The 16,101-nt window shown below is 44.1% G+C and overlaps 1 protein-coding gene across 1 annotated transcript in view; it reads right to left on the bottom strand.

Moving 5' to 3' along the window:
- The window catches only part of LOC106583186 (metabotropic glutamate receptor 2), a 97,455-nt gene that overhangs the window by 44,607 nt on the left and 36,747 nt on the right, over positions 1 to 16,101 (bottom strand). The gene's annotated exons all lie outside the window — the stretch shown is intronic.

The following is a 16,101-nucleotide window of genomic DNA, read 5'->3' as shown; positions in this document are numbered from 1 at the left end:
CACTAGTAAAACTAAATGTATGCTCTTCAACCGATTGCTGCCCGCACCCGCCCGCCCGACAAGCATCACTACTCTGGACGATTCTGACTTAGAATATGTGGACAACTACAAATACTTAGGTGTCTGGTTAGACTGTAAACTCTCTTTCCAGACTCACATTAAGCATCTCCAATCCAAAATCTATTTCGCAACAAAGCCTCCTTCACTCATGCTGCCAAACATACCCTCGTAAAACTGACTGCCCTACCGATCCTTGACTTCGGCGATGTCATTTACAAAATAGCCTCCAACACTCTACTCAGCAAATTGGATGTAGTCTATCACAGTTCCATCCGTTTTGTCACCAAAGCCCAATATACTACCCACTACTGCGACCGGTATGCTCTCGTTGGCTGGCCCTCGCTTCATATTCGTCGCCAAACGCACTGGCTCCAGGTCATCTATAAGTCTTTGCTAGGTAAAGCCCCGCCTTATCTCAGCTCACTGGTCACCATAGCAACACCCACCCGTAGCACGTGCTCCAGCAGGTTTATTTCACTGGTCATCCCCAAAGCCAACACCTCCTTTGGCCGCCTTTCCTTCCAGTTCGCTGCTGCCAATGACTGGAACGAATTGCAAAAATCACTGAAGCTGGAGACTTCTCTAACTTCCCTCTCTAACTTTAAGCAACAGCTGTCAGAGCAGCTTACCGATCACTGTACCTGTACGCAGCCCATCTGTAAATAGCACACCCAACTACCTCATCCCCATATTGTTATTTTATTTTTTTGCTCTTTTGCACCCCAGTATCTCTACTTGCACATCATCATCTGCACATCTATCACTCCAGTGTTAATACTAAATTGTAATTATTTCGCCTCTATGGCCTATTTATTGCCTTACCTCCCTAATCTTACTACATTTGCACACACTGTGCATATATTTTTCTATTGTGTTATTGACTGTACATTTGTTTATTACATTTACATTTACATTTAAGTCATTTAGCAGACGCTCTTATCCAGAGCGACTTACAAATTGGTGCATTCACCTTATGATATCCTGTGGAACAACCACTTTACAATAGTGCATCTATATCTTTTAAGGGGGGGGGGGTTAGAAGGATTACTTTATCCTATCCTAGGTATTCCTTAAAGAGGTGGGGTTTCAGGTGTCTCCGGAAGGTGATGATTGACCCCGCTGTCCTGGCGTCGTGAGGGAGCTTGTTCCACCATTGGGGTGCCAGAGCAGCGAACAGTTTTGACTGGGCTGAGCGGGAACTGTGCTTCCTCAGAGGTAGGGGGGCCAGCAGGCCAGAGGTGGATGAACGCAGTGCCCTTGTTTGGGTGTAGGGCCTGATCAGAGCCTGAAGGTATGGAGGTGCCGTTCCCTTCACAGCTCCGTAGGCAATCACCATGGTCTTGTAGCGGATGCGAGCTTCAACTGGAAGCCAGTGGAGAGAGCGGAGGAGCGGGGTGACGTGAGAGAACTTGGGAAGGTTGAACACCAGACGGGCTGCGGCGTTCTGGATGAGTTGTAGGGGTTTAATGGCACAGGCAGGGAGCCCAGCCAACAGCGAGTTGCAGTAATCCAGACGGGAGATGACAAGTGCCTGGATTAGGACCTGCGCCGCTTCCTGTGTGAGGCAGGGTCGTACTCTGCGAATGTTGTAGAGCATGAACCTACAGGATCGGGTCACCGCCTTGATGTTAGTGGAGAATGACAGGGTGTTGTCCAGGATCACGCCAAGGTTCTTAGCACTCTGGGAGGAGGACACAAGGGAGTTGTCAACCGTGATGGCGAGATCATGGAACGGGCAGTCCTTCCCCGGGAGGAAGAGCAGCTCCGTCTTGCCGAGGTTCAGCTTGAGCTGGTGATCCGTCATCCACACTGATATGTCTGACAGACATGCAGAGATGCGATTCGCCGCCTGGTTATCAGAAGGGGGAAAGGAGAAGATTAATTGTGTGTCGTCTGCATAGCAATGATAGGAGAGACCATGTGAGGATATGACAGAGCCAAGTGACTTGGTGAATAGCGAGAATAGGAGAGGGCCTAGAACAGAGCCCTGGGGGACACCAGTGGTGAGAGCGCATGGTGCGGAGACAGATTCTCGCCACGCCACCTGGTAGGAGCGACCTGTCAGGTAGGGACGCAATCCAAGCGTGGGCCGCGCCGGAGATGCCCAACTCGGAGAGGGTGGAGAGGAGGATCTGATGGTTCACAGTATCAAAGGCAGCAGATAGGTCTAGAAGGATGAGAGCAGAGGAGAGAGAGTTAGCTTTAGCAGTGCGGAGAGCCTCCGTGACACAGAGAAGAGCAGTCTCAGTTGAATGCCCAGTCTTGAAACCTGACTGATTAGGATCAAGAAGGTCATTCTGAGAGAGATAGCAGGAGAGCTGGCCAAGGACGGCACGTTCAAGAGTTTTGGAGAGAAAAGAAAGAAGGGATACTGGTCTGTAGTTGTTGACATCGGAGGGATCGAGTGTAGGTTTTTTCAGAAGGGGTGCAACTCTCGCTCTCTTGAAGATGGAAGGGACGTAGCCAGCGGTCAAGGACGAGTTGATGAGCGAGGTGAGGAAGGGGAGAAGGTCTCCGGAAATGGTCTGGAGAAGAGAGGAGGGGATAGGGTCAAGTGGGCAGGTTGTTGGGCGGCCGGCCGTCACAAGACGCGAGATTTCATCTGGAGAGAGAGGGGAGAAAGAGGTCAAAGCACAGGGTAGGGCAGTGTGAGCAGGACCATGCGTGTCGTTTGACTTAGCAAACGAGGATCGGATATCGTCAACCTTCTTTTCAAAATGGTTGACGAAGTCATCCGCAGAGAGGGAGGAGGGGGGGGGGGGGATTCAGGAGGGAGGAGAAGGTAGCAAAGAGCTTCCTAGGGTTAGAGGCAGATGCTTGGAATTTAGAGTGGTAGAAAGTGGCTTTAGCAGCAGAGACAGAAGAGGAGAATGTAGAGAGGAGGGAGTGAAAGGATGCCAGGTCCGCAGGGAGGCGAGTTTTCCTTCATTTCCGCTCGGCTGCCTCCTCGCCCTGTTCTGTGAGCTCGTAGTGAGTCGTCGAGCCACTGAGCAGGAGGGGAGGACCGAGCCGGCCTGGAGGATAGGGGACAGAGAAAATCAAAGGATGCAGAAAGGGAGGAGAGGAGGGTTGAGGAGGCAGAATCAGGAGATAGGTTGGAGAAGGTTTGAGCAGAGGGAAGAGATGATAGGATGGAAGAGGAGAGAGTAGCGGGAGAGAGAGAGCGAAGGTTGGGACGGCGCAATACCATCCGAGTAGGGGCAGACTGAGAAGTGTTGGATGAGAGCAAGAGGGAAAAGGATACAAGGTAGTGGTCGGAGATTTGGAGGGGAGTTGCAATGAGATTAGTGGAAGAACAGCATCTAGTAAAGATGAGGTCAAGCGTATTGCCTGCCTTGTGAGTAGGGGGGGAAGGTGAGAGGGTGAGGTCAAAAGAGGAGAGGAGTGGAAAGAAGGAGGCAGAGAGGAATGAGTCAAAGGTAGACGTGGGGAGGTTAAAGTCACCCAGAACTGTGAGAGGTGAGCCATCTTCAGGAAAGGAACTTATCAAGGCGTCAAGCTCATTGATGAACTCTCCAAGGGAACCTGGAGGGCGATAAATGATAAGGATGTTAAGCTTGTAAGGGCTGGTAACTGTGACAGCATGGAATTCAAATGAGGAGATAGACAGATGGGTCAGGGGAGAAAGAGAGAATGTCCACTTGGGAGAGATGAGGATTCCAGTGCCACCACCCCGCTGGCTCGATGCTCTAGGGGTATGCGAGAACACGTGGGCAGACGAAGAGAGAGCAGTAGGAGTAGCAGTGTTATCTGTGGTAATCCATGTTTCCGTCAGCGCCAGGAAGTCTAGGGACTGGAGGGTAGCATAGGCTGAGATGAACTCAGCCTTGTTGGCTGCAGACCGGCAGTTCCAGAGGCTGCCGGAGACCTGGAACTCCACGTGGATCGTGCGCGCTGGGACCACCAATGTTTATCCCATGTGTAACTCTGTGCTGTTGTTTTTGTTGCACTGCTTTGCATTATCTTGGCCAGGTCGCAGTTGTAAATGAGAACTTGTTCTCAACTGCCCTACCTGGTTAAATTAAGGTGAAATAAAATTAAAAATAGATCTCATATGTATATACTGTATTTTATACCATCTATTGCATCTTGCCTATGCCGCTCTGTCATTGCTCGTCAATATATTTATATATTCTTATTCCATTCCTTTACTTAGATTTGTGTGTATAAGGTAGTTGTTGTGGAATTGTTAGATCACTTGTTAGATATTTCTGCACAGTCGGAACTAGAAGCACAAGCATTTTGCTACACTGGCAATAACATCTGCTAACCATGTGTTTGTGACCAATAAAATTTGATTTTGATTTAAGCGGGCCAGCCATGCCCGCAAGGTTCGAGCAAGGCCCCTCCCAAACCCCCCCAAAACAGGAAAAAAATGTATAGGAAAAGAGCTAATTTCCTGCAATTCTACAAATTTGGCCCCCAAAAAAGCTGCGAGGGTGTGTGGTACACCAGTGCATGCACTGCTTCATGAATGCGCTCAGACACACACATACACACTCAATACTAAGGAAGGGGAGGTTCAAAGACAATGTCATATGTGTGTTGAAGTTTCTCCTTCCCAGGATATGGCTAGCAGACTATAGCAGGAGATTAGAATCAGCACCAGTTCACTTCTCAAGAGTTCAGTTGCTTGGCAACCGCCCTTAAAATGTTCCACCAGGTGGAAATGTGACCCGGTTGGACACTAGAGGAGAGGATCTCTCTCATCAGAGCTGCCCTCTCCTTGCCGAGTGATACGGGGCTCCCATACTGTAATGGGTCACTTAAATATGCTCTGCCAGGGACCCCACAGTCACCACAGCAGACCACACACACTGCTGCTAAGCTGTCATTCAGAAAAGGAAGGAAGGAATTAATGTATAGGCATGCATGTGTCACAGGCTTTGGTTTTTCCATTTATTTTTCAAGGTTGGACGTTAGCACGTTACAACGTGGGGCGCACCGACTCGTTAGTCACTATGTGTTACACCTGTGCTGGCTTGTCCATCTCGTTAGTCGAAAGATGCTTCACCTGTGCTGGCCCAGATTATATTTAAAAATGGATGGTCCAGTCTCCAGTTGTTTTGGGAGATGTGGATAAGAGCGTCTGCTAAATGACGTAAATGTAATGTGGAGGGTTAACAGCTTTAGTTGGCTCTCGCTATTTGATTTCTAGAAAAACAATCCTTTATCTGATCTTCCCTGTTTTTGTTTTGCTTCCTGTCTTTAAGTTTGGTGTGGGTTTTTCTTTTGTTTGCTTCTTAATGGGCAAATTTAGTGGGCGCTCATGGTGGGTGTCTTACAGGTTCCAGTTGTTGTTGCTAGTCAACTTTCAGAGGACACCACCATGACTGTCTTTCAGAACCCCTCTTAAATCCCCCCCCGTTTTGGTTGTTGTCTGTGACTCTTTCTTAGTTCCCCCTTCTGTTTGAGCGACAATGTTTGGTTTTCTTGCTGGGGAACGTAACACATGCATATCTTAAATTGGGTTGGCACTTCATCTTGACAGGTTTGTCTTCTGAAGCCCTTACAACTCTATCACTATCTCACTCAGCTCTCATCCATCTTCATCAACCCATTCCCATCCTTTCTGTCTCAGATTGAGCATTGTACAAAATGGTAATGACATTGCGTGTCCCCGATCCAAGTGTACAGGAGATCCTTCCAACTGGGATCGACTTCCCTTATTCCTGACCCCCATTTTCTCAGGCCTTAAAATTGTCTAGCTAAGCAAACTGGGAGCAGGCTAAAATGTTGCCACACGGGATATAAAGGCATTCATTCACATGTAAGATGGACAGTGCACACACTCATTCAGTGGTGCAGAGGAAATTATATGGATTGTGAGACTGTATGAATAGAGTTCTGCTGAGCCACTGAATAATCCAATCACATGCAACTTTATGATTTGGGAGAGCATGTTCTTTACATTTCCTCATGAATTATGCATTTCCACTGCATGGCTTTACTGATACGTTTCATAATTATTGTAATTTCTGGCATGAATTCGATCATGTGTGCACAGCCATGTAATATCCACTGGGTGAGTCGCGTGCTCCCAGAAATGTGCACAGTCTAGAACCAGATGAAAACCGCTGAGGACTAAAAATAGCTATTGTTTTTCCTCTTTAAGATAAGAATGAGATGTTTGAGCTCTCCGCTAGCACAGCCCAGAACCTCATTATCATAGTATAAATTAGGATAATTTTTCTGGTGTAGTAAATGTCAACCAATGTTTTCGTAAGAATGTGTATGAGTGTGTGTGTGCATTTGTGTGTGTGCGTGCATTCGTGCGTGTGCGTGCTTGCCTGCATGTGTGTAATTATGTGCGTCTTCTCCTATCAGATGTTGCCATCTCATTCACCTCTAAATGGCACCCTGTCTCATTAATTAGACAGTCTCAGGCTGCGTCTGGGGAATGTGCTAAAATATTCCTCTTTAAATAAGGATTCTGGGAGACGCAGCAGGAACTCAAAAGCTCTTTCTCTCAAAGAGCACAGAAGGAAGAGCCTTTGTTTTTACATACACACCCCCGTCTTTCATCGCTGTTAAGAATAATTAATACTTATGTAAATAAGGTATTTCTGTTTTTTTATTTTTAATACATTTGAAAAAAATTCTAACAACCAGCTTTTGCTTTGCCATTAGGGGGTATTGTATGTCGCTTGACGCGGGATTTAAATTTTTTTTTAGAACAGGCTCTAACATATCATAATTTGGAAAAAGTGAAAGGGTCTGAATACTTACCAAATGCACTGCAGTATGAGGGTGTTGTTTTAACAACAACTGTAGGGCGCAAAGCCTTATTTGCATATTTCCCAGTGTGCCTTGCCTTTCGAATGAATTGTAGAGTTACCGCCCATGACTGTATTCATTAGTGACAGAAACATGGTTGTTGAAATTTCATTTCTTTGTGCAGCATAAGATTAATTAATCAATCAATGTACATAGAAAAACAGATATCGAAACAAACATAAAAAAATAAAAATCTACCTGCAATAGAGCATGCTGGGAAATATGATAATGATGGGCACGGTTTTTAGTGTTTCACTCTACACAGAGTAAGAATGACACAATCACGCTCAAATCTGGTTATTAACACCAACATTGGGGTTATTTTACACCAATGAGTGTTAATAACTATTAACAGAGATAATTTAACTCCTGAATCAACACTAGAGATGTTTTAAAAAAAATAATCAACACTAGGTAACACTGGCCAATTTTCTTTGTAGCAGTGTCAGTGAGTCATGTTTAACAGGACTGTTGTTGAGGGTAACGCTGCTGGAGCCTCTGCAATACTTTAATTACAGCCTAGCCCAAAGGCTAAATGTTCCTCGCTGTAATTGTAGAATATACTGCATCACTAATTAACACACGCATGGCTGTTGATGAAAAACAGAGCTAAAGCTCTCTCAACTACTCATTGATACCCACTGAAATGTCGGTATCTGTGAAAACAGCACAGCAGCATACCACCCTGTATCCCACTGCTGGCTTGCATAGGAAGCTAAGCAGAGTTGGTCCTAGATGGTGACCAGATGCTGCTGGAAGTGGTGTTGGGGGTGCCTGCTGGCCAGGCCCCAGGATAGATCCACCCACAGATCACATCTGACTCTGGGACACAACAACAACCCCACCGGCAGGCTGCAGCAGCACTGACCTGCTCACTGTGACCAGTCCAGACTCCCAGAGTGGCGGCAGCCATGTTCTGCTGCATCTTCAAGGCGATGGGGATGTTTACCAGGGGTTTGTGAGGTGTCCTGTGGCCTGACTGGCTGGCTAGCCCATCTCCCTGTAGGTTCCCCATACATCATATATGATCACCTGGGGTTCACCTGGACGGCCCAGACAAGGCCCCTAGTCTGATATTATACAGGGAGAGGAGGGGGCTGATGAGCCAAAGGCTTCAGAGCTGTAGAACCTACAGCTAGTGTGAAAGATGCCCACACACACTCATTACTCACTCCGCCTGCATATCTCTGAATAACATCATCTCTGGCTCACTCTGACTACCTGTCAGGTAGTCAGGAAATCCTTGTTTATGGGGCCATCAATCAGTCTCTATGAATCAGATACTACGTAGTCCGCACAACAATGTGAGCCTTTGTAGGAATTACATCAGCCGTAATCGTGATGACAGTACAGTGTATTTGCGAAGCGTTGTTCCACAAACCCAAAGTGCTTAAGACATGAATGATAAAGGAAGTGCAATACAAGAGAAGATTAGTCTTAATAATTGAGGGCTAGTTTGCTCAGCACACAAAGGGAAGGCTGAACAAAACACCCTATAAAGCACAGACAGTGGTGTCGCGATGAAGGTGATGAAAGATTTACACTCCCTGGAACCCTGTGGAGCGGTCTGGGCCAAGTTCAATCAACCCTACTAGACTAGGTCTAGTTCATCAGACAGACACCTACTGGCCCACCAGCTCACCACTACAACATAGAGAGCAGTGGAGGCTCATGAAAGGAGGAAGGGGAGGACCATCCTCTACAGTGAATAAAAATTGAAAAACATTTAAAAAGTTATCCTTTTTAGGTAAAACTATACTAAATAGTCACCAAATAATTGATTAAAACACACTATTTTGCAAAGAAGGTCTACAGTAGCCTCAACAGCACCATGGTGTAACCGGAGGACAGCTAGTTTCCATCCTCCTCTGGGTACATTGACTTCAATACAAAACCTAGGAGGCTTATTGTTCTCAACCTCTTAATTATGTAATTATTACAACTTCCGGAGGACGTCCTCCAACCTATCAGAGCTCTTGCAGCATGAACTGACATGTCCACCAAATCAAAGAATCAGAGAATTAATCTAGTATTGAATGCATAAGCTACAGCTAGCTAGTAATGCAGTGCATAACATGTGGTGAGTAGTTGACTCAAATAGAGAGAAAGACAGTAGTTGAACAAATTCATTTCTTTCATGATGAAAGAGAAGCAAGAAATAGAGATGTCATTTTTTTCCACTTACAGCTGTAGTCGGAAGTTTACATACACCTTAGCCAAATACATTTAAACACAGTTTTTCAAAATTCCTGACACTTAATCCTAGTAAAAATGTCCTGTCTTAGGTCAGTTAGGATCACCACTTTATTTTAAGAATGTGAAATTTCAGAATAATAGTAGAGAGAATTATTTTTGATTTCAGCTTTTATTTCTTTCATCACATTCCCAGTGGGTCAGAAGTTTACATACACTCAATTAGTATTCGGTAGCATTGCCTTTAAATTGTTTAACTTGGGTCAAATGTTTCACGTAGCCTTCCACAAGCTTCCCACAATAAGTTGGGTGAATTTTGGCCCATTCCACCTGACAGAGCTGGTGTAATTGAGTCAGGTTTGAAGGCCTCCTTGCTCGCACACACTTTTTCAGTTCTGCCCACAAATTTTCGATAGGATTGAGGTCAGGGCTTTGTGATGGCCACTCTAATATCTTGACTTTGCTGACCTTAAGCAATTTTGACACAACTTTGGAAGTAAGCTTGTGGTCATTGTCCATTTGGAAGACCCATTTGAGACCAAGCTTTAACTTCCTGACTGATGTCTTCAATATATCCACATAATTTTCCATCCTCATGATGCAATCTATTTTGTGAAGTGCACCAGTACCTCCTGCAGCAAAGCTCCCCCACAACATGATGCCGCCACCCCGTGCTTCACGGTTGTGTTAGCTAATCCAAGTTTGTCATTTTAAAAGGCTAATTGATCATTAGAAAACCCTTTTGCAATTATATTAGCACAGCTGAAAACTGTTGTTCTGATTAAAGAAGCAATAAAACTGGCCTTCTTTAGACTAGATGAGAATCTGGAGCATCAGCATTAGTGGGTTCGATTACATTGTCAAAATGGCCAGAAACAAAGACATTTCTTCTGAAACTCAAAGGCTGAATGAAGGCTATTCCGTGCGAGAAATAGCCAAGAAACTGAAGATCTCGTACAACGCTGTGTACTGCTCCCTTCACAGAACAACGCAAACTGACTCTAACCAGAATAGAAAGAGGAGTGGGAGGCCCCGGTGCACAATTGAGCAAGAGGACAAGTACATTAGATTGTCTAGTTTGAGAAACAGACGCCTCACAAGTCCTCAACTGGCAGCTATGCCTATACTGTATTTCTGATTAATTTGATGTCATTTTAATGGACAAAAACTTGCTTTTATTTCAAAAACAAGGACATTTCTAAGTGACCCCAAACTTTTGAACGGAAGTGTATATACAGTGCATTCGGAAAGAATTCAGACCCCTTGGCTTTTTCCACATTTTGTTACGTTATTCTAAAATTGATTAAATATTTTTTCCCCTCATCGATCTACACACAATACCCCATAATGACAAACCGAAAACAGAAATACCATATTTACATAAGTATTCAGACCCTTTGCTATGAGACTCAAAATTGAGCTCATGTGCATTCTGTTTCCATTGATCATCCTTGAGATGTTTACAACTTGATTGGAGTCACCTGTGGTAAATTCAATTGATTGGACATGATTTGGAAAGGGTATCAAAACATTTCTGCAGCATTGAAGGTCCCCAAGAACACAGTGGCCTTAAACGGAAAAAGATTGGAACCACCAACTCTTCCTAGAGCTGGCCGCCCGGCCAAACTGAGCAATCGGGGGAGAAGGGCCTTGGTCAAGCAGGTGACCAAGAACCCAATGGTCACACTGTGTTACGCGTGTCGAAGAGATTAGACCAAGGCGCAGCGGGTTGCGTGCTCATCATTATTTATTTATAAGTGAACACGAAAAAAACAATAAACAAGGAACGACAGTACGACAGTTTTGCAGGCTAAACTAACAGCAGTGCAAAGACAACTACCCACAAAGGGACAGGTGAAAAACAAGCTCCTTAAGTATGACTCTCAATCAGAAACAACGATGTACAGCTGTTCCTGATTGAGAGCCACACCAGGCAAACAAAGAAATACACAACATAGACAACCTAGAATACAAAACAAGAACATAAACCAAAAACCCTGGAACACATAAATACAACACCCCTCTAAGTACACACACACCCCGAACCATATAAAACAAATACCACCTGCCACGTCCTGACCAAACTACAATAACCAATAACCCCTTATACTGGTCAGGACGTGACACACTGATAGAGCTCCAGAGTTCCTCTGTGGAGATGGGATAACCTTCCAGAAGGACAACCATCTCTGCAGCACTCCACCAATCAGGCCTGTATGGTAGAGTGGCCAGACGGAAGCCACTCTTCAGTAAAAGGCATATGACAGCCCACTTGGAGTTTGCCAAAAGGCACCTAAAGGACTCTCAGACCATGAGAAACAAGATTCTCTGGTCTGATGAAACTAAGATTGAACTATTTGGCCTGAATCCCAAGCGTAACATCTGGAGGAAACCTGGCTCCATCCCTATGGTGAAGCATGGTGGTGGCAGCATAATTCTTTCAAGGGCAGGGACTGGGAGACTATGCAGGATCAAGGGAAAGATGAACGGAGCAAAGTACAGAGAGATCCTTGATGAAAACCTGCTCCAGAACACTCAGGGCCTCAGCCTGGGGCATAGGTTCACCTTCCAACAGTACAACGACTCTGAGCACACAGCCAAGACAACGCAGGAGTGGCTTCGGGACAAGTCTCTGAATGTCCTTAAGTGGCCCAGCCAGTGCCCGGACTTGAACCCAATCAAACATCTCTGGAGAGATCTGAAAATAGCTGTGCAGCGACGCTCCCCATCCAAACTGACAGAGCTTGAGAGGACCTGCAGAGAAGAATGGGAGAAACTCCCCAAATACAGGTGTGCCAAGCTTGTAGCGTCATACTCAAGAAGACTCGAGGCTGTAATCGCTCCCAAAGGTGCTTCAACAAAGTAATGAGTAAAGGGTCTGAATACTTACGTAAATGTGATATTTCATTTTTTTTATACAAAGAAATTTTTTGCTTTGTCATTATGGGGAATTGTGTACAGATTGATGAGGGATAAAAAAAAAAAAAAAACATTTTAAAATAAATTGTAGAAAAAGTCAAGGGGTCTGAATAGGGGCCCCAATTAGTAGGCCTTTCATCATGTGCTTTTGAGGCGCTTTCCTTGCTTTGCCTCACCAGTCAGTCGCTACTGCTGCTACTGTTACTGATGCTGAGAGTAATCATGCTGTCACTAGTCATACCATCAGCCCGTCCTCCTCAACCCAACATCTGCTGCGTGTCTTCATCTGACAGGCCCACTGCTGGAGTGTGAATTACCAGGGAAGAGAAGAGCTCCTCTAAATGAAATCAGCCAAGCAAATGGGCAAACAGGTAAACAGATCTGCCATCTAGAACCCATTTTCATTAAAGCTCCTGTGTTAACATCTCACTAAACATGAAGCACTGTAATTGCTTGCTGGTACTTTAGTTTAAGTAGAGACAGTTATATGATCATCAATCATTGTGTCCCTGCTCTATTCTATGGAGTGAAACCATGGCTATCTGGACAGTGACATAGATTTGCAGAACAGTTGCTGCATCAGTATTTATCTTGCATGGATTGGGATTGTTCAAAACCCAAGACTGGGAGATACATTTAGAAACTAGGAGCAATTCAGTGTTTAGTTAGAAGAAGAAAAAACATCTCCTTATATCAGAAAGTATATTTAGCAAGAATCTAGAAAACTCTCTGTACTTATAACTAGCAACCATACACTGAGTATACCGAACATTAGGAACACCTTCCTAATATTGATTTGCACCCCCCCCCCCAACTTGTGTCAAGTTGGCTGGCTGGGTGGTGGACCGTTCTTGATACACATGGGAAACTGTTGAGTGTGAAAAACCCAGCACCGTTGCAGTTCTTGACACAAACCGGTGCGCCTGGCACCTATTACCAGACCTCGTTCAAAGACACTTACATCTTTTGTATTGCCCATTCACCCTCTGAATGACACACATGAACAATCTATGTCTCAATTGTCTCAAGGCTTGAACATTATTCTTTAACCTGTCTCCTCCCCTGCACTGCACTGGTGAGATACACTGTCTCTTTTTCTCTCACCACCCCAGGGATTCTTGGGGCATGGCCTTTCAGGCTATGACTTCTCTCTCTGTCTCTCTCTCTGATCATGCCTAGAATAATGTATTGTCATGCAAGTATTGTAACTTAAGCTTAATGCATTGTATAATGTCATCATTCATTGTAGAACAGAAAATTCTCAGACCTTCCTTGACCTTACTATTACTTTAACTCAACTATAGTCTCTTGCATACAACTAAATTATCTTTATGGAGTCAGATATTCAGTTAAATAGACTTCATCATATTAATTGCATAGTCTTATTATGGGTTGGACGTGAGGTACTGTATATAATAATACATATATGATTAATATTACCCCACTTTAGTACTTGGTGACCCCAACGTGATATATTATACGGATCATTTGGGCTGAACTGGTATTTATTCCAATAGATTCCCTGATACATAACGAACACATGCGTGATGGGGAATATGCAAGTAACAGATCTGTTTGAGTAATGGCAATCAACTCGTATTAATGATTTGATCAGAAAAGGCAAGAAAAGTCTAACATTTGATTCGACTAGGGATTACATTTTACAGTACTGGCAATATATTGGCATGCAAAAGAAAACATCTAAGAGGATGTTAATTCTAGACCTTGCTGTATTTTTACTTGGCAAAAATGAATTGCGACACAGCAAACTAGGGGTGAGCATGCATGATACCACTGTGATACCACTGCAAGTAGCTTAGCGATTAGAGTGTTAAACCAGTAACCGAAAGGTTGCTGGTTCAAATACCCGATCCAACAAGGTGAAAAATCTGTCAATGTGCCCTTAAGCAAGGCACTTAACCTTAATTTGCTGCAGGATCGCAGTATTACTATGACTGATCCTGTAAAACAACACATTTCACTGCACCTATCTGGTGTATGTGATAATAAAAGGGACATCAAAGCGCAAAATAGAGCAGTTCAAGCATGCAAAAAATAGCAGGTTATTTCTACATGACGCACAGCGAGATTTGTTAGACGAGAGCACAAATAAGCTTCAAAACGACATTTCTGACTCAGATAGAGATAGCGGGTTTGTCGCACAGTAGGTCGCACCTATGGGTATGGTGTGCGCATCCATACCACTCTCTAGTGTGTGAGCAGACCAAGCTACTGAAACAGCCCCTATTGCTGGTACAAACAGCCCACAAATCATTATTGTGATTTCTGTAAAAGGGAAAGGAAAGGGGATATCAAGTCAGTTGCGCAACTGAATGCATTCAACCGAAAGAATAGCATACGGTCAGGCACTGTTGGAATCTTGGCAGAGGAAATCCTCATTCACATTTCAGGCAGCCTGCCGGCCCACAGAGTAGGACTTCCTATCCTTTTAGATTTGATAACTTTTGTCACAGAAGCAGTCATACTATACAGAGATGTTGAGATTTAGGGAGGGGCTGACCATCTCGATTCTACTCGCAGCATAGGGTAGATTGGGAGCTTTCTCCTAAAACTTAGGATATTGAGTATTTGAAGATGTGTTAACTAATTCTTCCTTTACAACTCAATGGTTTCTACAGTACCAGTCAAAACTTTGGAGACATTCAAGGATTTTTCTTTATTTTAACTATTATCTACATTGTAGAATAATAGTGAAGATATAGAAACTATGAAATAACATATATGGATTCATTTACGATAGCAAATTTCAATGTACAAAAAAAAAAAATGACATTTTCGTCTTTTGAGCTTCTAGTCATGAAATCTATGCAGCCTACTCACTCACTTTTTATAGCTACTGTTTACAGGCCTCATGGGCCATATGCAGTGTTCCTCACTGAGTTCCCTGAATTCCTATCGGATCTTGTAGTCATAGCAGATAATATTCAAATTTTTGGTGACTTTAACATTCACATGGAAAAGTCCACAGACCCACTCCAAAAGGCTTTCGGAGCCATCATCGACTCTGGACCTACTCACTGCCACAGTCATACTCTGGACCTAGTTTTGTCCCATGGAATAAATGTTGTGGATCTTAATGTTTTTCCGCATAATCCTGGATTATCGGACCACCATTTTATTGCGTTTGCAATTGCAACAAATAATCTGCTCAGACCCCAACCAAGGAGCATTAAAAGTCGTGCTATAAATTCTCAGACAACCCAAAGATTCCTTGATGCCCTTCCAGACTCCCTCTGCCTACCCAAGGACGTCAAAGGACAAAAATCAGTTAACCACCTAACCGAGGAACTCAATTTAACCTTGCGCAATACCCTAGATGCAGTTGCACCCCTAAAAATTAAAAACATCTGTCATAAGAAACTAGCTCCCTGGTATACAGAAAATACACGAGCTCTGAAGCAAGCTTCCAGAAAATTGGAACGGAAATGGCGCCACACCAAACTGGAAGTCTTCCGACGAGCTTGGAAAGACAGTACCGTGCAGTATCGAAGAGCCCTCACTGCTGCTCGATCATCCTATTTTTCCAACTTAATTGAGGAAAATAAGAACAATCCGAAATGTCTTTTTGATACTGTCGCAAAGCTAACTAAAAAGCAGCATTCGCAAATGGAGGATGGCTTTCACTTCAGCAGTAATAAATTTAGGAACTTCTTTGAGGAAAAGATCATGATCATTAGAAAGCAAATTATGGACTCCTCTTTAAATCTGGGTATTCCTCCAAAGCTCCATTGTCCTGAGTCTACACAACTCTGCCAGGACCTAGGATCAAGGGAGATACTAAAGTGTTTTAGTACTATATCTCTTGACACAATGATGAAAATAATCATGGCCTCCAAACCCTCAAGCTGCATACTGGACCCTATTCCAACTAAACTACTGAAAGAGCTGCTTCCTGTGCTTGGCCCTCCTATATTGAACATAATAAACGGCTCTCTATCCACCGGATGTGTACCAAGCTCACTAAAAGTGGCAGTAATAAAGCCTCTCTTGAAAAAGCCGAATCTTGACCCAGAAATTATAAAAAACTATCGGCCTATATCGAATCTTCCATTCCTCTCAAAAATTTTGGAAAAAGCTGTTGCACAGCAACTCACTGCCTTCCTGAAGACAAACAATGTATACGAAACGCTT

The sequence above is a fragment of the Salmo salar genome, chromosome ssa22 (assembly GCF_905237065.1).
Source record: "Salmo salar chromosome ssa22, Ssal_v3.1, whole genome shotgun sequence".
NCBI lineage: Eukaryota > Metazoa > Chordata > Actinopteri > Salmoniformes > Salmonidae > Salmo > Salmo salar.
The sequence above is the reverse complement of the archived record's forward strand: the minus strand, read 5'-3'. Positions and strand labels throughout refer to the sequence as shown.